The 26,300-nt window shown below is 33.7% G+C and overlaps 1 protein-coding gene and 1 long non-coding RNA gene across 4 annotated transcripts in view; one reads left to right on the forward strand and one right to left on the reverse strand.

Moving 5' to 3' along the window:
- Window positions 1-4,945, reverse strand: part of LOC136854142 (uncharacterized) — a 76,941-nt gene extending 71,996 nt beyond the window's left edge. The window contains exon 1 of one of the 2 annotated variants that reach the window (XM_067130371.1): window positions 4,650-4,945. The gene's annotated coding sequence lies outside the window, so the exon portion shown is untranslated. The remainder of the gene's footprint in view (window positions 1-4,649) is intronic. The other variant, XM_067130370.1, reaches the window with a different exon arrangement.
- The window catches only part of LOC136854143 (uncharacterized), a 198,370-nt gene that overhangs the window by 53,104 nt on the left and 118,966 nt on the right, over window positions 1-26,300 (forward strand). Inside the window, exon 2 of one of the 2 annotated variants that reach the window (XR_010857645.1) lies at window positions 15,979-16,254. This is a non-coding gene — a long non-coding RNA (uncharacterized lncRNA). The remainder of the gene's footprint in view (window positions 1-15,978; window positions 16,255-26,300) is intronic. The other variant, XR_010857644.1, reaches the window with a different exon arrangement.

A 26,300-nucleotide genomic window follows, 5' to 3' on the forward strand; every position in this document is an offset into this window, starting at 1 on the left:
CATTTTTTCATATATATAGAAAAATTGAGATATTCACTGAATAGCCAAAGTGTTCAATGCTAGTTCATTTTCCTTCTAACATGAAAGCTAGCTGCCATTGGACCTCCGAGTGGTTACAGTTACATTTTAAATTATGACTATGTTAAAGATGATTTGTGAAGGGAAATACATATAAAACATTTTTGTAAACCTCAACAAACTTCTCTCTCTCTCTCTCTCTCTCTCTCTCTCTCTCTCTCTCTCTCTGTACACATCCTTCGATGTTAGCGTAGCGGACTGCTCTTTTTCATTCATTCCTTCACTTCCTGTACTCTTACTTTTCGTATGCATGTACTTGTACCTATGAATATTTGAACATTAGAAAAGTTCGTGTAACTTTCCTCAAGCTATATTGACATCTGTAGGGGGGAAAGTTGGTCAATAGATTTCGTGTAGATGTTAATTGTGTCTCGGAAGGCATGTAAGACGAAGAGTCAAAATAACGTATCAGGAAGAAACGGTGCATCGTACGTACTTACTTGTCCTTTCTGAAGAATTCATGATACGCCTCGGTAGCAACGGGCTTTATTGCGCAACGCTTACAGATTTAGATAACTTCTATCCGTTGTTTTGCGTTTTATGATTAAATCAGTACAACACCACTACTATGACCCCGACTACTATTAAAAGTTTTCTTTTCTATCTGAAAGAATAACTTTGTGGTATATATGCTATGCGCCTTTCTTTAAGGGGGGAAGTCCTTTCTAATGCCTTTTAGTTAGTTTATTGTATCAAAAGCAAAAGAAGGTGACTGAATGAACTTGAAGTACAATTTTTTCGTCAAAAGATACACACACACACGCACACACTCACATATAAGTATATATATATATATATATATATATATATATATATATATATATATATATATATATATATATATATATATATATATATATATATATCGATTATGAGAGCTGCTGAGAAAATCGGAGTGACAGTCACTGTCAACTGTGTCCTTTAAAAGCAGGTTTGTGAATAAATCACCCTTATAGAAAACTTTCACAGCATCAGACTCTTCAAATACTTTCAAGGAATGCTCATCAGCAGAAGTCTGACCGCCCCTCGTTCCATTTTCCGGACTTTAAGACACCTCTGTTCCAATGTCCTTTTATTCAGTCTTTTCAGCATGTTTTTTGTTCCCTCTCTTCACTTTTTAGTTTTGTGGAAAAAGTATTTGATAGTTGGTTTATGCGGTTTATAAAGAACTGAATAACTTAGAATCTCTGAAAGGGACAATGAGAAGAAAATAGTGTAGGGGAAAGGGTAGATCACAGCGTGTTCAGATGGTTTGGACGTGTAGGAAGAATGGAGGATAGTATTTAGCAACAAGCCCTCAGTTCGGAAGTGTTCGGAGGGAAGACGAGAGAACCTAAAAATGACTGAAGAAAGAGCACAAGTATCCATGAAGCTGAGGTTGTGTATGTGTATGTGTGTGTATATGTGAGTGAGAGAGAGAGAGAGAGAGAGAGAGAGAGAGAGGAGAAGGTGAATGGCGCAGTGATTGTAAAGGGATCATCGCTCTGCTTCAGTAGTTTAAGTATGAATGCAACTGACTTTTCTCAAAATGGGAAAATTATTACTAAAACTTATTACTGATGGAAGATAAAATATGCCACAGATACAATTAATACATTTGTGCAGTTATGTATACTTCTGTAACTAAGTTGATTTAAGATTAAACTATTGCATTATGTGTTGGCACATACGTTAGCATATCATGTCATTCGCGCATATTATTTTGTATTTTTATTGTAGCTGCAGTGATATATTATCATTATTCACCTTGGTGCCACTTATAACTGTAGTTAAAAACAAAATCTGCTACTGGGTGATTCCTTACCTTTATTTGCTCGATTAGTGGAATGCAAATATATGTAAACAAACTTCCAAATATTTACAAATACTTTTATTTGTTGATGTCATAAAGGCAAATATTAAGTGGAATATAAATAAACTCTGTGTATTTTCTTAACTACAAATGTTTTCTGAGATCAGAGTTATGAGATTTGCAAATAATTCTGGACGAGTTATTTATTGTTATTAATTTTAAAATCTTTTTTATAGTCTTTTCAACGTATCCTCAAACCAGGAACCAAAATTGCATAAGCAGTTTATAGATTATTACGTACGTAATAATCTATAAAGATTAGATTCACGTAATAATCTATAAAGATTAGATTCGCCATTTCGATCTGTTAGTCAGGATGAGTATTTCATAGAGAAGCAATGATATTTAAACACCTACTGTAACAAACCCTTTCTTCTTATCTTCTTTCTTTAAAATAAAAAAGGCCCTTATTACTAACCCGAGATTTCCACTTACATAGTCGGTGATCTCAACCTTTGAGAACCTAAATAAGGTTAATAAAGTTTTGAGAGACAGAGAGAATGAAGAAAGCGCTATTTATCACTAAGTAAAATCAGGTTTGACACCCATTGTTGTCATTCAGTGAACTTCCTTTTCCTGTAGTTTTTAAGTGAACACATCACGGTTTAGTAATTGTAATTTTATGAAAAGAGAACCGATTGAAGAACAAACCTATTTTAGAGATAAAAATCGCGCGCGCGCGCGCACACACACACACACACATATATATATACATATATATACATACATACACATATATATCTATCCCAAGTCCGTGCGTTTCTGTGTTTGTCCGTGTGCTTGAGTGAGTGAGCAAAGGAAAGAATGACATCCTTGAAACAAGGCAAACCATCGATTTGTGAGTGTCATATTGATATTGAACAATAATGTATTCATAAACAATAAATATGAATGGTCTCTTCAAAAGTAATTTGAGAGTTTAGAAAAGCTAATTCAGTTAGCCTATCACAGAAGAGGCATTATTATTATCTCTTATTCCATGTCAGACTACATAACCTCTTAATAGTTCTGCTCCACCGCCACCTGCAGATATAAGAGGTGAGAACAAAATAAAAATGAAAACAAATGAGCGACCCAGTTTTAGGCAAATATATCCTAAAAGTTACACCTCCAAATTCTAAGATACCAATGCCTGAATTCATCGCCACACCCATTCCAAGCATGATTTTGATAAAGATTACCCAGAGGAAATCTAACAAGAGCAATGCTCTCGTGCATTTCTTGTTTTACAAGCTGTGTACACAACTCATTCCCTGAGCCAGATCACGATACAGTCTTATATAGAAATTCTTCGAATTCTGTGGACGTGATAGAAATGAATAAAGAACAGACGGCATGCAACTTTTTTTTGTTAATCCCGTCTGATGAGTTATATCGCTGAAGGAGCTGCAGTTATAGTGGTCTTGATGGAGGCGCTTATTCTTTTCTCACATTCGCGTTGGAAATTACAGAGGAATAATTTTGACTCAGAATAAATGATTATTGGCAACCATGCGTTGCATATTTTAAACTGTGCTTAATCCCCAATAATTCACTGGGCCATGTACCCCTTCCTCCCTCCACTTACTTATTATTATTATCCTATACTACTTCGTTTCTTCTTCACATTTGCAGTCTTTCTAAATAAACTTCCAATTCTGTACAAATCTGACTCCAAATGTTTGCATGTACAAGATAATTCTAAAACATACTGTCTGCTAATCAGCCAGTAACCAAACATGCAATATAAATCTATATAAAAATAATTTTACATAAATATGGAAATTTTATCGTTTATTTTGGTGTGTAATAAGTCTAGCATACAGAGTAGAGAAAAGTATTTCACAAGTGATTATAGGGAAAAATGGTCGAAGATAAACAGAGCTGAAAAATTTCTGATGCCTCTACAAACATATCGGTGTACTCAAATACAGTTTTATTCATTTTGTGACATTTATCTCCTTGACATATAGCCTACTTAGTCTCCCCTATATATATATATATATATATATATATATATATATATATATATATATATATATATATATATATATATATATATATATATATATATGTGTGTGTGTGTGTGTGTGTATGTATGTATATATATATATATATATATATATATATATATATATATATATATATATATATATAAATTGCATGTGTGTATGCGTCTATTTTACAAGTATAAAATTTGCAGGGATTGTCATTTTCGTACATGATTATCGTATATATGCAGTTGTCTATAAGATTGTACAATATCCGGTAAATTATTACGTGAAACGTTTTTCGAGGATTAATGATTATTGTACTTTAACAAATTCATCCCAAGGCAACGCCGTTTCAGATGTCATAAAAACAATTAACATCATTAACTTTTATTTTCATAATTCAATGATATCCCAGAAGTATCGAGAGATTAACTAACTATCACAGTGTACAGTGTTAGTAAGATTTGACAAACTCATTTTATTTGTTGGCTTTTATAACAATAAAGAACAGACCTCACTCTTGGGAGAATATCGACAAATTTATAAAGTATTCACAAGTCGCAAATACATTTCTTTGTGATGCGTCAGTACAGCAAAACGAGGCTGTTCTCTCTGCTGTTTTTTTACATTCAACGAAATGCCAAGATTCTGTTTCAGTGGAACTGACGGTTTGTAAGACATTGCACGATAAATTTTCCTTAAAAAATTATAAATAGATAGCAAATCCAACAAAGACAAGGTCTTACCTTTTAGGGAATTAGTTCTCGCGTAGTTATCAGTGCCTCCCAGAAAACTCCACAAACCTAATACTTGTTATTTTATCGAAAAATTTAGAAAGTAGTGTCATTTGCTTATACTATAAATAGTGTCAACAGCACACCTCTAAATATTCACCATGGTAATATCTCTTTATCCTTTAGAATCACTCACATTGCATGAAAAAATCTTTTATACACTTGAGTATCGGATGACTATAGGACCGATTCGAGCGAGGCAGTGCCAGGAGCCAGCGTGCGTCCTGCCCTCCTGCCTACAGACGAATGGCAGACGTAGCGAAAGACACGTGGCTGCTAACCTCAACTCTCTCTCTCTCTCTCTCTCTCTCTCTCTCTCTTATACACACACGCACACACACACGCGCGCGCGCGGGCACACACTCACTCGATATACTACTTCCACTTCTGTATATATTCTTTAATTCTCTGCAATAAGATCTTGAAGGAATTTTTTCTTTTTACGTACTTCAGAAAATTTTTCTTTTTTCCCTACATGGTGCCGTTGTTTCCTTGAGCTGTTTTTTATAGGGGTGTTTGAAAATAAGTGGTTGAATGGGAAACTGACAGGCTCCGTAATTTGGTCGAGTAAAGTAAGAAGGCGTTAGTTTCATTCGTTCTGTATTTTCCTCGCGAGCAGATGTTTTGTGTATATACAAAATGTAAGTGAGTGCGTGTTATTTCCCTGTGTTATTTAAGTCGACTAACATTATATACACATGTATGTGCGAACACAGACACGCGCACGCACATATGCACACGCATATTTATATATATATATATATATATATATATATATATATATATATATAAATTATATATATTATATACATATATTTATATAACTTTATATATATATATATATATATATATATATATATATATATATATATATATATATATATATATATATATATATATATATATATATATATATATATATATAGCGAATGGAGGAAAAGTATACAGCTCGGAAGTGTTAGGAAAATGGAGAGGTAGACTTAGAAAATGGATGGATAGATGTTATGAAGGTGGTACTGAGTAGAAATGTCCTCAGAACTAAGAGTGAGAAAGGGCTTACGAGATACAGGTGAATGGAGCAGTGTTTGCTTTTAGGGTTCGACGCGTTGCTGGTGAACTTTTTGTGTAGGTATATGAATCGGCTAGTATTATGGTAGGTAATGGTTTTTGTAATACTTAAGATATATATCACTTGTCCCCGTAGTTCTGCACTTTGAGGTCGTAAACCCAGTTATTCATAAAGAAGTTTCCAGTTGATATCATATCTAAGAAAATCTTATTATTCTTCAAACAGACAGGGAGAGGGAGATAGAGAATAATTATGAATTTAATAATTAACTCATTGATAATGGCATTATATTTTAATTAGTTTATTATATGCATTCCTGAACTGTTTTAGAAATTATGGTCTTTATTTGGAACCTTTTTTATATTCCGTGCTAGATCAACTGAGGTTTGAATTGAGGTTCAAAGAGTTTCTGGTCTATTGGGTAGAGATATGGCTGAGAACCTCGGACGTCAGAATTTCTCCATTTGGTTTTCATTTGGATCTTAGGTTTTGTAGTGACAAGCGTATCCAAAAAGTGTGAAGAAATTGAGAAGATTGATTTGTGGCTATTACAGTTAAATATGTACCTGGTAAAAAAGTGGCCTTGAGATATATATATATATATATATATATATATATATATATATATATATATATATATATATATATATATATATACTATATATATATATATACTGTGTATATATATATATATATATATATATATATATATATAATATATATATATATATATATATATATATATATATATATATTCTGTGTATATATATATACATATACATATACAAACACACTCTAACATCCTTTAAGCGTTGTAATTTATGAACATGGAACTGAGCTCGAACATCCTTATTATCGAACCTTAACACACTCGCTGTGGAACTCACGTACTAATTCCCTATTAAGACCGTCCAGAACAAACAGTCGTAATCATGGTCACAGTTAATTAACGCAGCATTATTATCGATTGATTTAGTGAGCTGGTACTCAGAACTGCGTAATTAACCGTCTGAGAAAAAAAAATGCAATTAACCATCGTCTGAAGCGGATATTACTGAGTTAGAAATGAGATATTCCAGTAAATATCCCAGGGATGCACAGCTTCCTATTTCTTTGAGGTGAAACCATTCATCTTCACGTTAGAAATGCACCTAGAAATTACTATGCTCTGGTTTAGTTTATTAACCTTTGTACGTCTTAGGAGACTACAAAGCCATTACTTGGACCACCAAGAATGTTTAGTTATGTTAAGGAATGTTTGTGAACTAGATATTTTGTTATTTCTTAGATAATGATAGTGTTAATATTGGTTTCATGTATTTCTATTTTACCTTTTCACACTTTTACTTCCATTAGATTGTCACGCCATCTTCCTTGTTTTATACTTAAACTTTTATGTTATTTTATTTCCTTCACGTCACATGACATATTTTCTTCATTTATTTCATGTGTTATGTATGTCATGTTTTCATCTGTTTAATCCTTTATGCATTTCATAGATATAATCGTAGATTTTGTTAAAAATTAAATTTACTTTCTTCTCTTCTCAGTTGTGTATTCATTTTTATCATATACATTTTAATAGCTATCCGTTTTCCTTGTATCTTCATTGTAAATATTTATTTTCTGTTTTATTTGCATAAATCCCATTTGCTATTGTTTTCACGTGTTTGATTCTTTTCTCGTCTTCACTGTACATCAGTTTGTAATCCACCTCCTTTAGATGTGCCATTTTCATTCTTTTTCTTGTGCAGTTTCCTTTCCTTATTACTACTCTTTACATTATTTTGTCGTTCATTAATATCCTTTTAATACTAAAGATTATTATATTTGCTTTTGATGATTGCATGGTAATCATATTACGAATCATGTAAAAGTCCATTAATAAGCATGACTGAAATTCCGTGTCAGACTTCGCTGGATATTTGTAATCTTTTTCTAGGCTTCCCCTTGGAAAGATGGATAAACATCAAGACAGACCTACAAACAATTTGGCGACCATGAATGATCAGATAAAGGTTAAAACAAATTTGACGATTGTTCTGAGATTCAGTATATTTTCCGTTGAAAAACACTCCTGGACTTTTCACTGGAATTTGTTGGCTGTAATTAAGGCATTGTTTGAAGGGAGGGGAGGGGAGGATACCTGTTCTTTCCATTCATTATCTTATTTGTCAGACAGGTCTCGTGGCATTCTGATGACAGTTAAAAGATTGATGTATAAATGTATTAACAAAACACTGCTGATTTCTATTAATTTTTTCTAATATAGTTATCTAGTTATGTAGCCTATCAGCATATGCAGGTATAGAAAACAATACGCAATTCAAAGACCAGTTTAGTAAGCTTTTTCGATCAGCCTTTAAAAATGTTATAATTGTCAGTGTCTCTAATTAATGGATTCCATTATTTGTGACCGAGTTTTCCGTCGTGAATGATACAGGCATCATATTGTTTACCTTTTTTGTATGACGTGTAATAATAACGGCATCTTTTTGAAAATGGAATGAATGTCCGAGTGGACAAAGCAGCTTTGAGCTTTTGTTTTTTTGACCATTGATCGAAGGCCTCTTTCTCTTAGAATGGCATTAATCTGATTTGTTTCCTTCATTAAAACAGTATAAATGCCAAAGGAAAGAAATGTTAGTAAAGACTGTCTTTTATTTCACTTTCTCTTTATCAACTTTTGATAGTTATCCACAGATATTACTGATGGATTATTGCTTTGTACAAACAAGCATTGCGATGTGTTCGAATTGCATTAAGATTATGCGAATATGCAATAAATCAATTTCAGAGTATCTCTTCGACCACAATCAACAACTGACATAACTTTGCATAATCCATTACAATAAATTATTCATTTTACAGCGTGAAACTTTCCTTTTGCCATCAGTTTTTCTCATATAGCATTATTTTACTTTTTGTTATTTGTCACTTCGGTGTGCTTGCCGGTTAACAGGGCTTCATCTGTAATTACGAAATTGGTCATTTGCCGTGCAGTTTTATATTTTCGAGGGTAAATTACATTCACTTCTTAACAATATTAGCAATATTAAAACCTGAATAATACTGCTTTTTAAAACATTGCCAGAGGACGATACAAAGCTGAATTCAAGTTTTCCAGCGTCTCATTTGCTTACATAACTAAGGTTTTTAAGAATCAGCAACTATTTCATTTGATTTAATTTGCTGTTTTTGAGCAGTTTATTCAGTCTTCTTTGAATAAACATAATTCCATTTCGTGTTTATAGGAATTAATCTTTGCCCGTAAAATCGTCCATTTTTACCATTAAGCAATTCTGTCCAAAACAGTCAGTGGAATTCAGTGCTTTTGGGAATTCGTACATACAGATGAGAGCAAGCAAAACAAAAACAAATTATTTTAATTAAATTTTTTAGGGAACCATTTTTGAGTAAGTCCCACGTTCATTATCCTTGGATCTTGAACGCTACTTAGCAGACTTCATTCACGCTCATTACCGACCATGTGTAATTATTTTCTTTATATAATGACAATCTCAAGTCCTTGACAAATATGAGTGTGATGAGAAGTAGGTGTACTAACTGCAGCATAATACTGTAGCATATCCTCTCATTTTATTTATTAAGCAAATGTTTCTAAATGAGAGAGAGAGAGAGAGAGAGAGAGAGAGAGAGAGAGAGAGAGAGAGAGAGAGAGAGAGAGAGAGAGAGAGGTGAAATATTTCATATGCATCCCTGACCCATTTTTGAATATCATTATTCAGACCCTTCCATATTTCATTTCTGAAATTTCAAAGCAAGGCCTCAATTCATTAATGATGGTGACAAAACGCGATACAAAAAAAGACATTTTTGTTAGCGAGCAGCATTTCGAATTAAAATGAAAGACCCGATTGTTAGGAAGCGTCGATGACATAGAGCCTGTGATGAATCTACTGTTCAGTACAAAACTTGACTTCACTTTTAAATTCCTCTGAAAGCTAATCTTTTTATTTCTAACTCATTTTGTTAATTTTAGGTACTCACACTTCTGTCCATGTCTAAAATGAAATAAACACGAAAGATAATTATTACGCAAAAACAATAGCAGACAGAAAGCCGGAAAATTACACCCACTCATAATAACACACACACACACACAGTGTGTGCAAAGTGTGTTTCTGGGGTAGTGAGATAACAAATCCATACGATTAAACAATTTTGTTGTGTAGCTAGATATATACTAACTGAAGAATAAACGTTAAAACTTTGCGTACAACTTTATTCAGATATTTTTCGTAATTAAAAGACAGTATTTTTATAAATGAATGTTAAAATATCATTAGTTTTTCTAATTTTCTCAAAATAACTTCATTGTATATAGTAAGAACTCTTCACGTAATCAGTACAAAAATAAAGTTTGTCGTAATTTGTAAAATAATAGTAGCGCTATTATTTTTACAAAGTTGGTCATGAGACTTTTCATTCTTTTTGCTGGTTTATAAATATCATCAACATTAAATGAACTCGACATATTTATAGCATAATTTTCTACATTGAAAATCTTATTTTGTATAATTTCAGGTTTGATGTTTATTGGGGAATTGAATTTATTTAAATTGATATTTTATTAAAATTGTGGTTGATAATGTACTAAATGTCTATCGTGAATTATATATGTGGTAACTGATGTCAATTTCTTTTTTTGTTTTTTGAAAATTGTTTTTTTTTGTGATTTTCAAACTACGTATTTTTTCTGATAAATATCGTTAATATTCACAATGATAGTGAATAATTATAATTATATAGTTAATAATGATAAAATATTTCAGTTAGTGACAATAAAAATTTGTTAAGTTTATACTGAAAGCTTTTATATTATTTATCGTTTTATGATAAATATTGGGCATATCTCATTTTAAATATATTTGAGGCGTAGAGAGAGAGAGAGAGAGAGCGGCTTGCGTTAACGAATTTAGAATAAATTGAAGGTGTTTACAAAAGTTATGCGAACCTTTTAAACATGTATGTAACATCCCACGTGCGCAAGGTATGGCTGTATACACTAAAAGTCCGGACGACCTATTTATCGTCAGAAAAATTTAGTGCAGTTGCCATGAAGTTCTTTGTTTTAAAATGTTCAGTAAGTCCAAGTCCTACAATGTCTACGTATTTGCTGTTTACCGCAATCCAAATATCGACGATTATATATATGATGAGATGATGATTGTCTCTTGGAGAGGAATAGCATGGCTCAGTCGCAGGATTCAAAAGCTTCATTCGTTATTTGTGGAGACTTTAATGCAAAGCACAATGAGTGGCTAAATTAAAATTCCACAGATCAACATGGCTGGTCTGCTCTTGAGTTCTGTGTATCCTCCGATTTTGTCTAGCTAATTGAGGAACCCACGCACATTTCTGGTAATAGATTAGACCTCATATTCACAGATGTTCCGACTAGTGCCAAGTCCAAGGCCTGTGAATATATAGGTACTTCTGATCATTGCGACATTGAGCTGGACATATCTGCCAATCAGTATATCCCTAACGCCACCACTGGAAAAGCTGTCTTGCTAAAATCTAGAGCTAGTTGGGGTCGCATTATTGAAGCTTGTCAGGCGCTCAATATTTCAGATGCTGTATTAGATCCTGATCCCAAGAAGAAGTTAAATGAAATGCTGATGGCTATTTTAATAAGATATGTCCCTAGAAAGGTCATCAAATTTAGGACAAATGACCAGCAATGTTTTGATGATACATGTAGACGAGCCTACCATGACAAACAGGCAAATTCAACATATGGAGACGCAATCGTTCAGATGAAAATTATACCGTTTTTGTTGAGTCTCGTCGTGCTGCGAATAGAACTTACCATACAGCCGAGCGAAATTACAGTAATTCTTTGAAGAGGAAACTTGAAAGAATTACTCGACATCATCTGTGGTGGACCAAATTGGCATCATCTATCTTTGGGTCAGGCTTGTCCTCATTTCCACCACAACTAATAGATGCTAGTAGATTGGTTACTGGCCCTTGGGAAAAGGCTGAACTACTTCATTGAGATTTTAAACCTAACCGATCAGCTGAGGATGTCCCTCTCCCTGATACTTGTCATCCTGAACCTATTCTTACAAAATTTGCATTTCGGTCCAGGGATGTTAAGAAAATTCTGGATAATCTTGATAGTTGGGATGAAGATCCTGATGGTTTCTTCCCTTTGTTTTTTTAAAAGTTTCTAGTGTGTTGCCTCCCAAGATAAGTAGATTCTGTAGATTTTACGTCGATGTAGTAACTTTGTAGATGAGCGCAAGCTTAGTAATACAGTGCCTGTTCCAGTCTCTAGTCTCCCTGTGCTCTCCAAAGTGGCTGAAAAACATATTTTTAAGCCACTATATAAGTATGTGAAATCTGAAGGATTGTTAGCTATAGTCAATATGCATATAGGAAGCAGTTAGGTACCTGCGATGCTTTTTTAGGTTTGACTCGCCATTTGCAAGGGAACCTTGATGAGGGTTTTGAATGCAGAGTAATTCAAATAGATTTTAGTGCTACTTTCGATTTAGTAAAACACAAGGCATTTATTTATATGCTTCAGAATCTTGGAGTGGGTGAATATAATTTAGGATTACTTCAAGATTTCCTTACAGGTAGGCAGCAGCTAGTTGCTGTGGACGGGATCTTTAGTGAACCAAAACCTATTTTGTCTGGAGTTCCACAGGGTAGTGTTCTTTGTCCACTGTTATTTTTAGTGTGTACAAGTGATATGGCTATTGGCCTGGAAAACAAGATTGTTTAGTATGCCGATGATGCAACTCTTGTAGTTGTAGTAAAGTCTCCAACACTTACGAGAAATGACACTGCCCTCAGCCTCAGTCGGGACATGGACCGGATTAGTGAATGGGGAGTTTGAGGCCGAACTCCAGCAAAACAAAAAGACTGTTGATTAGCAGATCTCGTACAGATTTCCCACCCCATCCTCCCCTTCAGGTGAATGGAACTTTGCCGAATTAGTCTGAAGCTTTAACTATTCTAAGTGTAACTTTTGACTCACATCTAACTTTTGAGAAACATCTAATGAAAGTTTCAGCAAATGCCGCACGAAAGTTAGATATTGCTCTTAAGGCCTCATATATTTACAACAGTGATAAAATCTATGCAACCTGTTTTAGGTCGTTTGTGCTTCCTTTACTAGAATACTGTTCTCCGGTGTGATGTCTGCTTCTGCCAGAGATTTATCTATTTTAGATAGTGTGGTTCGTGGTGGTAGGTTTCTGTTTCTTAATAGTAGCAGTTACGATTTGGACCATCGACGGATGGCCTCTTGTTTGTCACCTTTTCATAAGTGTATTTCAACAGAGATCTTTCACATTCGCAAGTGATCCGAGAACAACCAGATTCGCTGAACAGCAGCACCAATATGCAGTAAATGCGCTTTGCTGTCGAACTTCCGAGTTCCAGAGGTTCTTTATTCCTCACACTTTTCGAGTGTGGAACAGGATGTGGTGCAATTGGAACTTGAGAAGTTTAAGCGAAGATGCAGCGAATTACTACCTTAATGCTGTTCTCCTTGCATTTTAATACATTTTTATTTATTTATTTATTTTTTCTTTTTTAATAAGTTGGCTCTCTTCTTTATGTGTTTCCCTTTACCTCCTCTTACTTCTTCTAATGAACACCATATGCTTTGAAAGCTTAAATTTCAAGTCAGTGGCCCCTTTGGGCTTGTTTCATATGAATAGGTTTCATCTTCTGAATAATGATAATAATAATAATGATAAGTGGCCTTTAAAGAAAAGAAAAGGGCAAGCAGTTAATTTTTTCTTCCTAAATCCTTTAACATGTTTGCCACAACTCATTATTATTATTATTATTATTATTATTATTATTATTATTATTATTATTATTATTATTATTATTATTATTATTATTATTATTATTATTCAGAAGATGAACCCTATTCATATGGAACAAGCCCACTGACTTGACATTCAAGCTTCCAAAGAATATGGTGCTCATCATCAAGAAGTAACAGAAGGTAACAGAAATTACAGAAAGAAGAATAAAACCTCTAATCTGTCACACGTCCCTCACATTCCCTGTGGCTTTATGGAATTGTATTGACCAAACATACATTCTTACGCTTCCTGTCAATCAACAGCATTGTCAGTGCTGGCATTAGCATTATGGAAGGCCTACTGAAGGAGCATAGTAATTGCAAAGGGCATTTTGTCGTCTTAGAATGTCATTAGTAATTCAGTATTCTTAATGAAATTTAATCTTCGTCGTTGAGGCATTGGTTTATTCCCATTAATTTTGCTTTTTGGATTCATATGATCTTTTGATGATTTTGTAGCTTAGCCGTATGCCTGTTGCCGATGATTTTAGTCATGTTTTTGGTTGCTAACTAATAGAATAGAAGACTAGGACTTGATATCTTTTCCGATAATGTTTTTTCCTAAGCTTAACTAACAACGTAAAGCTTAGAATAAATTAAAGAACTGGAAAGTTCTCTAGAGATTTTGTTAAACCTCATTACTCAGATTATTAACCTTTTAACATAATTCCAGCTAGCCAAGTTTCACGAAATACGATAACCTAATTTAAATACACCCAATAATAGAATTAATGTCTTGCAAAGGCCTTTTGTGTGTGCGTCCCACAATCCCTGTTATCAAAACGCCATGAGTCAATTTCCTAGATTCTGTAGCCTGAAGATCTCCCAGGCTTTTCGATTTCGTCTTAATCACTTAAGAAAGTCGAAGGAGTGGTCCGGAGGTGGATGCTGAAAAGTGGCACTAGAGTTTATTTAGAGGGCACGTACGTGAACGTAAGTGGCACTGACATGTGAAGGTGGTTCAGGATTTCTTAGAATTTTTGGAAAGTTCAGTATACTAACCTATTGACACTGCTTTTCTTGATGCCAAGATACTCGTATCGGAAAAATCGTTGACATTTTGTTATGTATTTGTTTATTACGTTAAATCATACCTACTAGTCTTGTATTTAATTGTTAAATATTTTTCTATGTCTGCCATATGCCTTTTCTTCTTAGGGGTTTCATTTCTGTTGTACTCCCGGTTCTCAGCAAGTCATTCGGAGTGAAGTTGCTAGCCAGTGCCCTTACCCTTCATAGTTTTGATCCAACACGTATGACTAACTACTAGGTACACAGTTCACTGCCTACGTCAGCAAGGGCACGGGGAAATTTGACGAAAATTCTAAACCATTCTGACTCATTTACATTGGAAACAAAGGAATCGATGGTAAAACGATATATATATATATATATATATATATGTATATATATATATATATATATATATATATATATATATATATATATAGTGTGTATATGTGTGTGTGTGCGCGTGTGTGTGCGCACGTGCTTGTATGTTTGTGGGTGTATAACAACGAAAGCAAACTCCGTAATAAATGGTTTCATTTGAATTATTACGATAATAACTAATACCTGAAGTCCCAATGAAGGCATGAATTCCGTACGTTGTAATCTGAAATAGAGTATTTATTTTGCAATGAAGTAGTTACATCTGAGTTAAATGCTTTTCGGTTAAATGGAATTCTCTTAGGTTGGACCCTATTAGGTATAATTCGAATTTAACTATTTCCTGTTAATTACTCAAAAGTTTATTTCTGGTATCTAGTGGGTATTCGAATCGATGTAGTGTCTTGTTCCCTCTGTTTTGTGAAGTATTTTCTTTTAATCGTGTTCTCGACAGTTTATGGTTATATGAGTTTGTAAAGTGGGCTTATGTGAAAAGGATATATACATACAAATGCATATACACATGCACACACACATATATGTATACATATGTATGTATATTAATGTAATATATAAACATTTATCTGACCCATGTAGTATTTTCCAAGTTCTAAACAAAGTACGTTTTTATAAGAACTACTCTCTCTCTCTCTCTCTCTCTCTCTCTCTCTCTCTCTCTCTCTCTCTCTCTCTCTCTCTCTCTCTCTCAGACACACACACTTTCCTAAGTTATATCTCAAAATTAAGGAAGGAGTGAAAATCAAAAAATATAAAAAATTTCGAAAAATTCAGCCAACAGCCAAATTTCAAGAATAAAATATAACGCTTTCTCATACTAAAATTTTTTACCTTTTTTCTTTTGACGTTTTTGCATTTGTACTCTCTAATGTTAAACAAGAAAAACACGTTTGTCGCATGCATATTCCAGGACTTGCAAAATAAATGTATTTTATTTTCTTCCTCAGAGAACTCGGTGTTTCACCGGTCCACACGTCCCACTCGTACCTGACTGTAAGAGCCATCAAATAATCATGGGTGGCACTTCATGGCAATTCGCCCCTCGGTTTCAGGGTCCTTGCACTAACAACTCACACTCCCGTTTTCCTGCCTCCTACCTCCGCTCGGCGAAAGGTTAGAGTCGTTCCCTGTTTCTTGCATGAATGTCTTTGCATTTTTATGTGTATTCCTTTTATGGATGACGATAGAATTGTGCTGTTTCCCTCGAAAACAATCTCAGAAAAGTGATTGCATTGAGATTCTTGCTAACTTTCTCGCTTTCTCGTTGTCAAATAAAGTGCGGGATCTTTGATTTACCAGATTGAAGAAACACGCTAGTCCTGATGCTAATCTACCGTAAAAAACAGAGTAACTAACTCTATAAGAAAATTGTCGATTGTTTCAAAAACCTTTGCAAAAGGACTCTGCAAGTAAAAGCCTCCAATAATATGATGTACTAATGTCTTATTTATAAATCGAACTGATAAAGATATCAGGGCACTTTTAATATACCCTAAATGAGTCAGTCTTGCGGCACTTTCAGCCTTCCATAAAGGGTTAGTCTGAGGCCACTTTCAGAACTTTTAAGATTGTAGCATCCATCAAGCAGTTATAAATATGCAGGTAGATCTAACAGTCTTGTCTTTTTTTTATTTTGATGTTCAATGCTGTACAGGTTTTAGTGTGACTAAATTGTGAAGTGAATTTCAAAATTCTGCAGTTGCATCGTTGGAGCTTCGGAAGTATTGACTAGGTACAAATGCTTTTTCGTTAAGCAAGCGGTCATGAGTTCCATTCGGTATTTCTTTATTTGCCATATTTATTTCGTTGTGAAAAATATCTTGCCGCTGTAATTCATCTTGTTTGTTATTTTGCTCTCAAAGTTTATGTCTTACTTCTCAGTTTCTTATTCCATACTGGGTTGCTTTATATATTTTGGCCCAAGGGCGTCATACACAAACACACACATATACATATCTGTACATTATATATATATATATATATATATATATATATATATATATATATATATATATATATATATATATATATATATATATATATATATATATATATACACATACTAGCTGACCAACCCAGTGCTGCCTGGGAAAACTCTGAATGACAGTCTACGGGTAGGGGAGGGAAAGGGTGAAGCAGAGGGGAAGGAAGGAGGAGGAAAGGGGAGAGGGGAAGGGGAATCGGGAGGGGAAGATAGAGGGGAAGGGAAGGGAGAGGGGAAATCACTTCCTCTATCAGAAGAGAATAAACAGCATCTCCACTGAACAAAGACAATAAATAAAAATTATAGTATTTCTACAATTCTCACACAGGTGTTTTCTGTGTGTGTTTGTGTGGGAGGGGAGACGGTCTGTCTCTCGTGCAACAACAGACGGACCTACTGGCCTTAGGTATGTAGTAAAGTGTTGTTGCCAAAACACCCCCATAAACCTCATTTAAACCGAATTTATAACGATATACGTCATTGTGACGCTACAAAGTAGTCGCTATCACGAATTCCGAAGGTAAAAACGAAGTATAAACGATAGAATTAATGAGAAAATTCGCATTTGAACTAATAAAGAAAAAGGATATACTGTCATCATACATCTTGCACGTCGTGTTAAACTAGCAGCTACTACGCATGAGCGAATGAGGAAGATAAGTGGCATATGTGTGTGTGTAGAGAGAAAATCTTTGGACCTGCTGGTTTGGGTTCATTGCTTTATAGCTGTGAAATATGTTTTGTAACGAAGCCAAAAATATTTATACAAGCACACACACACACCCACAGGAAAAGGATCGTAATCCAGTTTTACAAAACTACTGTACCCGATATAAAGCATAGTAACTGATTGTGGCGATTAGCCTTTGGGTCGGGCGAAACAAAACTGTCAGAAATATTCCGCCATAAACCTGGTGTCTGTAGGCTTTAAATATCCATTGCATGACTGTTCTCTCTGTGTATATATTTTTCGAGTGCCGGAGGAAATTTATGTTTATGACTTATCGGACAGTGGTCATAGGGGAAAGTCCGTGCGATGTAGAGTCACTTCTGATTGGTTTTAGGGGCATGTGTACAAACAAACAAAGGTACACGCATGAAACGAAAATAGACACGCACGTTCGCTGAATAGTAAGATTTTTGAAAATGGTAGAGTAACTCGTTTTGACGTCATTTCCTCTAGGGGGGCAAAAAGGCACATGGTAAATAAGAAAAAAAATAGTAGATAGGCCAATGTCTGTATAAATTTATAGCATCTATCTAAGTTTATATATTATATTATATATATATGTATATATTATGTATACATAGCTCTTTATTCATAAGGTACAAATGCAGTCTGATCCCTTAATCATTTTAGTGAGATTGCGTTTTTAGGAAATTTTTAGACCTTAGAAATTTTATATTATTTCACAAAACTTTTGAATTTTCAAGAGCTTGTGATGAATGAAAATTGAGTGAGGCAGTCTACTTAAGAACATTAAGTGGGAATCAATGTTGCGGATTTTATAATTTTTAAACTTGAAATTGTATTCATTTACATTTAGTTCCTTACTCTGCAAATAAACGAAGACGGTAGTTTACTTGATGGCAATGATTTCATTTTCATAGGTGTAAACTGTATGGCACTATTTCTACAGAGAATTAAACTGCTGGGAGAATTGTAATCCGAATATAATTCTTTCGTGTTCCTGCGCAATAAGCTTAATTTTTCATATTTATTTTGAAGACGTGGGTTTCCCCATATGTTAGCATTCCGTTAAGGCATACTTCTCAAAAGTAGATATGGATGAAGTGGAAGGAAGTGAGGTTAAACCTCTTCACACCTCTTCGAAGGTGTTTTGTGTCTTCTTAGATACAAAATGAATAGAGGTCATGGTATTTTTATTTGTACGATGACGTTAATTTCTGTAAATAAGAGAAATGTGAAATTAAGGGATCAGTTGTCAACAGGAGCATATCTGTGAATTTTCTTTCATGGTAACCCCCCCCACCTTGAACGATTAGTCGTTTATCATGCGAAATAATTGATTTATATATATATATATATATATATGATATATATAATAATAATAATATATATATATAATAATAATAATAATAATAATAATAATAATAATAATAATAATAATAATAATAATAATAATAATAATAATAATAATAAATCAATCAATCTATCAGTCAATGAGTGAATAATCCCAAAATAATCCCAAAATTTTAATAACTTCTTTATGTAAAAATGGGGTGGGATAGGCTGTGTTAATCAACACCTGTAGCAAATGTTGTGACCTGCAAGAAAACAGAGATTATCACTGTGAAAACAAAAGAGGAAAGCTCACTCTCGCGATTAAAGGAGTGGGAAGATTTAGCCATCGTCATTGTCATCCAGTTATTTACAGCTTATTTTACGTTTTTTACGTAAAGGAAAATTATTGTAGAAATATTCCTTGTCTCTTTGCGGAAGAAAATGTCCTTCGTTCATAACGCTTTTACAGAAAGTCTTTACACGAATCTTTTTTATTTTTATATTTTATGCTTCCTTTCTTTCCTCAATAAATGAGGGGCGATTAGCCTACAGTTTTTTATTTTAAACTGTCAACACAGCAGCATCGGCGGTTAGTAAAATAATTAAGAACTTAGGTAACAGCACTTGATGCGCATAGCAAAGATCTTAGCAGTCTTAGAACTGGTGACGAGTTAACGTTGTTTTATGTTATAATGACCTCTGAAAGGCTGTGAGATTCTCTCATTTTAATGGACGCGAGGGCCAAAAAAGTACCTGTAGAGAAGTGCAAACGCCTCCTATCTTATGACTCCCGGAATATCTTGTCGTCATCACTATATTTTTTCTGTTTTTAGGATCAAAATGGTAAACACAAGTGAGTTTTTTTCTCTTTGCGGCGTAACAATCCATGGGGGACAGAAGGTGCAACCAAAGATACCTAGTAAAAGAACTGAAAACGGAATCACAGTAGGTGAAACAGAAAGCAATCAATCACGTGGCCCCTCACTGCTTCAACACCAGTGCACTTGGTCTAAACCTCAAAGGACTTTTTTCCCCTCAACACATTTTTCTTTCACCATATTTTCCTTTTTGCCAGAAATACAAAAGTTTCGATTTTCATTTTCACTCGATGTGTTTTTCACATAGTCTTGTTCGATATTAAGACGTACCTAAGACTGGCTCTTTCTTTGGGGTTTATTTTCCTTATCATATAATAATAAACAACGGTGTTCAGCTCATATATTTTCTTTGCCAAATCATTTATGTTAATGAAAATCATGGAAATATTATAAAGATTTTTATATACTTACACTTCAATTGTTTACCCCCAAATGTTAAAAAAGACGTGAATATATATAAATAATACGAATCATTTATAAATATCTCTAAGTGGCATTGTGTAAATGGAGGAATTTGATTCTAATAATGGAGGAAATCCCCTTAAAGTACTACTTTAAGTACATGCAGTCTCTTTTCTTTTTCAGTCTTTTTTTTTTTTTTTTTTTGAGCTGACCTCAAATATCCGCAGTCGATAGCATTGTAACTCACTGTGGGCGCTGAATATGAGCTCCAACCAATTACGATTACCTTTAAAGCTATTGGCTCTAGATGTTTACCCTTATTTATGATAAAAAACAGACTATAATATGTATCCATGATTAATATTTCCGGTTTTTCTATTAAGGAGAAAAAATCATTGTTAGTGCTTGATTTCCTGCTAATATTTCCATGAATAACATCTGGTCATACCAAATATCCGTATTTATTATCGTTTTGATTTCGCAGTTAGAATGAATATAGTCGCGTCAATAGTGTAATGAAATAAAACGTGGAGTATAAAAGTTTCCTCACACGGTATTAACGATATAAATACCGCGTAAGGAAACTTTTGCTTTTGGTGCAATGTTGATTTTCGCATAGCCGATGCCTTTTGGCCAGAAATGAAAGTTGATAGAAAAGTGGTCGCGAACAGCGCATCCTCCGTTATGCGATTCTCCCTTTGTTTGTTGTAATAATAACCAAATGGGGAGAAAGAGAGAGAGAGTGTGTGTGTGTTTTATGCTTCATAGACTCAGGGTTTAATGTGTAAAATCAATCAGTTCAACATTGTTCTGTTGGTGGTAACGATGTTCATATTTCATCTGTACCAGATTTTGAGTGTATGGAGAATTAAAATTCCCCTCTACTTTTCTAGTATACCAATTAACTTGCGGAACTGCTTTGTAATAATTATAAGTAAAATAGTCCTCTACGTCAGTAAACACACATTTTTACTTCCATTTAGCTTTTTGTCTACTTATTTATTGGATCTTGTTGATATCCAAATAATGATCCTGTTGAAATGGCAGTTTAATCAGCGTTTTTCGATTAACTTTCAAAAAGGCTATAATTGACAGTGACACTAATTAATGGATTCTATTATTTTTGATACAGGCTTCACTCTTTATGTAAATACATTGGCATTGACTCGAACTGAAAGCCTGCGTTATCGTAGACAATGCAAACCTCGTTTTTAGTTATTTAATGTTTAAAACGGAGCCAAATTCTTCTCAGTGCTACATTGGTTCTCTGTCAACAGCTCTGTAAACATAGTTGTATACCAAAGATAGGCAACGCCAACCAATATATATTTTTCCAGCGCCCCTTTTTTGGTCAGTGTTAGTCATAGTAAGTGGAGACTGATATTATGAATAAACAATAGAAGTTCCTGACAATGTGGAAATAAAGCGAGAAATGTAACCCCTCTCAAACTCTTCTAAAAGGATTCAGTTGACCCTAATTTTTCTGTTTATTTGTATTACGAGCAGATTTCAGTTACTAGCGTGTTAACCAAGTAAAAATTCTTCTATTATGGCACTCATTTTCAAGTACAGTCTGGCCCAATAAGCAAACACTGTTCTATTCGTTATCGTATTAAAATGAATCATTAAAATTATATGTCTGGGTAGGCGTAGTCGTGAGTGTTCCCTGTTCTCTGTGGTCGTCAACGCTCTTATCTCGCAGTGCAGATGCATTTAGTCAACAATATTAAAAAAGCATGCTTATTCATTCCAACTTTATCTAAGATCTCATATTACCTTGTTAGAGGCGAGGATGTATATTTGGTTTAACAAACCTCTTCACATTTAGGACTCTCTCTCTCTCTCTCTCTCTCTCTCTCTCTCTCTCTCTCTCTCTCTCTCTCTCTCTCTCTCTCTCTCTCTCTCTTCGACCCTAAAGAATCTTTCACTCCTCATTCTTGAGAACTACCTCTCGAGTACGCGTTGCCATTATTGGCAGCACTTTGGGGAGGAATTTTCTCCAGAAAAGATAGAGATTAAGGAGAATGTGGTGAGATGTAAGGTCATTTTCGTTACCGAGACGGAAGGGTGTTTTATGCGTGTGATTTACAGTGGTGGGGAGCGGAGCTTGTGTGTGTTTTTATTTGCTTGTTTTTGACCTCGTATACTTTTTTTTTTATTATTATTCTTTTCATTGCTTTCGATAATGTATAATAAAGCAAGCGTAATCATTTTTATGGGTTTTAGATATTGTTTCTAACATCATTTTAATGTTTCTGCTAATTTTTAACAAAGACAAAACCAGTGGCTGTAACTGCAGTAATCACTACCACAACATCAACAAAATGAGAAATACTGATTATAGTTTGCAATATGATTGAGTGCCTTCATTATAGACTTCATAAGGGTTTATGAATTCTGCATTATTAACAATCGGTTTTCATAATTATTGGTTCCTAGTAAAGCATTAATGTAACTCTCAACTTATGAAGGGTCATATAGCAAAAATGTTATTTTGTTAAAATTTTCGCATTCATGACCGAAAAGCAGATCAAGGTCACTCATATTTGGGTCAAGTGATATGGATAGCCAGAGGCACTTTCCTGTCCAGCGTAATGAAGAATTGAAAGCAAACATCAAAAAGAGATTATATTGATAAAGAGAAACTAGGCTAGTCGATATGTCGAATACGATGCATATATATAATAATAACAAGGGTGATCATAATAAAGACAATAAATGGATTCAAAGTCTAAGGAAAAAGGAGAAACTGGGAAGGGGGAGTCAAGTTCGGCAGGAAAAACTCATTTTCGCGACATACGAAATGGAAAGAAGAGAATCGTCACGACCGTAATCCAATCATTTTCGGTCCATTTGGAAGATGAGGAACTGAAATATCCTGAATAAAATTTTCTCGAAGGAAAATATTTTCTTCCCATTTTGAGAATGAAAGTTTTTTTTTTCTTCTGAAGGAATTTCTTACCACCTTGTATTTTTCTTTATTTGGTTTTTTTTTGGGTTGGGGTGGGGGGTGAGTGGCCATCACTGGAAGTCATAAGATGGATTAGATAACTGATGTCTCAGTTGTATGGAACCGGAATTTATTTGAAGTTTTTTCCTCACAGGTTTTTAGTTTTGAGATTATGTAATGAAATTCCTTCTAAAAATGCGGTTTAATTAGATTCCTCTAGTGCTGGTTTTCAGCGATAAACACGAAAAATTGGTATTTGAATATAATTAGCAGAGATGCTAGAAATCTCATCTCTTCTCCACTATAGATAACACTCCTATGGTAAAGAAAAATGCATAATTTCTGCCTTCTCATTAGTATTATTTCGAAAGTGCTTGTGAACTGGACCCACATCATCAACGTTGTGGTTTAATTCGTTGAACCTTTCAAATATTCAGTACCGTATTTGCTAGAAGTTCTTTGTCGGAATGCCTGAAATTATAATGAGTTAGCTAGCATTGAGCAAGTTACCATAGCAACGGATCGATATCACATGTTCGGTCAAGGCTGGTAAAATTGAACGTTACTGGTATATACTCACAGACCTTATTTTAGTAATAATGAAGCTCGGAAAAGATAAAAACTGCAGGCGACGCACTTTTCCTGTTGTTTTGTTTTTTCCCTCAGATTTTTTAGTTTTTCTTTAAAAGAAAACTACTGTCTGTCCGTCCGCACTCTTCCTGTCCGCCCTCAGATCTTAAAACTACTGACTGCACTGCAAATTGGTATGTTGATCATCCACCCTCCAATCATCAAACTTACCAATTTGCAGTCCTCTAGCCTCAGTAGTTTTTATTTTATTTAAGGTTTAATCAAGATCGTGCGTCTGGAACCGCTATAGGTGCCAACAACACAGACCACCACGGGCCTGGGTGAAAGTTTCATGGGGCGCGGCTGAGAGTTTCATGGACCGTAGCTGAGAGTTTCATACAGCATTATACGCTGTACAGAAAACTCAGTTGCGCCGAAGAAACTTCGGCGCATTTTTACTATTTTTTATATTTATATATATATATATATATATATATATATATATATATATATATATATATATATATATATATATATATATATACACATTATATTTATATTTAGTATTTTTAACTGTTGATAGTTTCAACTTACCCTTGCCGAGGCTTCGATATCCGTTACCGTTATTATTATTGTTATCGTTAAGAAGATAACAAATATAATCGCTTAATAACTGTATCCATGTGCATTATAAAAAGTAATGTCTACCGTTGTCGCTTTTCTGGAAAAGATAACGAAAGGAAAACCACTACAAGCATTACAATACGAGACATAAAAAGTGAACTGCTATTTGCGAGGAAATTATTTAAGGAGATAAAACAGATACGAAAGTTCATTCAACGGTTCTTGAAAGAGTCGCAAAGTAAAATTTTCTGCTTCATTTTCTCATATTGGACATGTCGCTTGTATTTCGCGGTGCGGATTTTATGCCCTCTCCAGTTCCCCCTCAAAAGACGATGTGAAAAGGGAAGGAATTAAAAGATGGTGTTTTATTATCAGTGTTTTCAGGAGTAAACCAAGTCTCACTTCCTTATGAGTTTTCTAGACAAGAGTGGCTTTAGCGATGTATGCAATGTTAATTTTGAAGTTGATTTAGCATTCCAAATAAGAATTACGTGTATGAACGCACATCCATCCACACAGTATATGTGTATATATGTAATATGTATATATATAATATGTATATAATATATATATATATATATATATATATATATATATATATATATAATATATATATATATATATATATATATATATATATATATATATATATATATATATACATATTTATACACACACACACACATATATATATATATATATATATATATATATATATATATATATATATATATATATATATATGTGTACGTACATACACACATACATACATTATATATATAAATTATATATACATATATATATATATCACACACACACATACATATATATATATATATATATATATATATATATATATATATATATATATATATATATATATATATATATATATATATATATATATATAAAACATCCTTTGTAACTATTTCTGTTATAGTCGTATCACAATGACTTAGGTACATATCAGTCCTGTGCATATGAAAAATGCCAGCATCCTTTACCACATGTGGTACAATTTAGTATAAGAGCTGAGCATGTCTAAATGGAATTTCTCCAAGAAAAAAAGAGCAATATTCTATTCTTAAGAAAACTAGATTCTGAATACTCCGGGTAATCTCCATTCGATGTATATATTGTAAGTGAATGAAGGCGATCGTCTATCGGGAATCTGTTGATTGGATTTAACCTCCATGCATTCAGAAGAGATTCCATTCCCGTGAGTTCTGATTCTTTCAGATTGGTTCCTCTGGTATTGGTGCTATTAAAGGCATTGTCCATGTGTATATATATATATATATATATATATATATATATATATATATATATATATATATATATATAATAATATAATATATATATATACATACACATATATACACACAGACATACATACATAATACACACATATTTATACACACACAGACACTTAATGTATAGCTATCTTAAGTGAGGTATGTGGAAAGATGGTTTCAGAAAGAAATATTGCTGCATCAATGATGAATGGATCTGTGTGGCTTATTACCATGCATAAAAAGGAATAAAAGAGTAGAGAGGAGAATTAAAGAATCACAGTAATTCAATTTTTATCCTCATATCATTATTTTTAATGTTTTTTCCTGCAGTCGGCTTATAATTGGGGAAGTTGTTCATAAAGTTAGCTTGTAATAAGGAAAGTAAAAAAAAAATAATTTTTTTTAATGGTTAAGACTGATAGAAACAGAACGCTTCAGAATGAACGTTTTGACGGCAAACACAAGGTGAGCCCTCTTCAAGCGTCCCCTTGAAGACATCTTAGAAAACTAAAGGTGAAACCGGTTAGGATTAACACCCAG

Source organism: Macrobrachium rosenbergii, chromosome 28, assembly GCF_040412425.1.
Source record: "Macrobrachium rosenbergii isolate ZJJX-2024 chromosome 28, ASM4041242v1, whole genome shotgun sequence".
NCBI lineage: Eukaryota > Metazoa > Arthropoda > Malacostraca > Decapoda > Palaemonidae > Macrobrachium > Macrobrachium rosenbergii.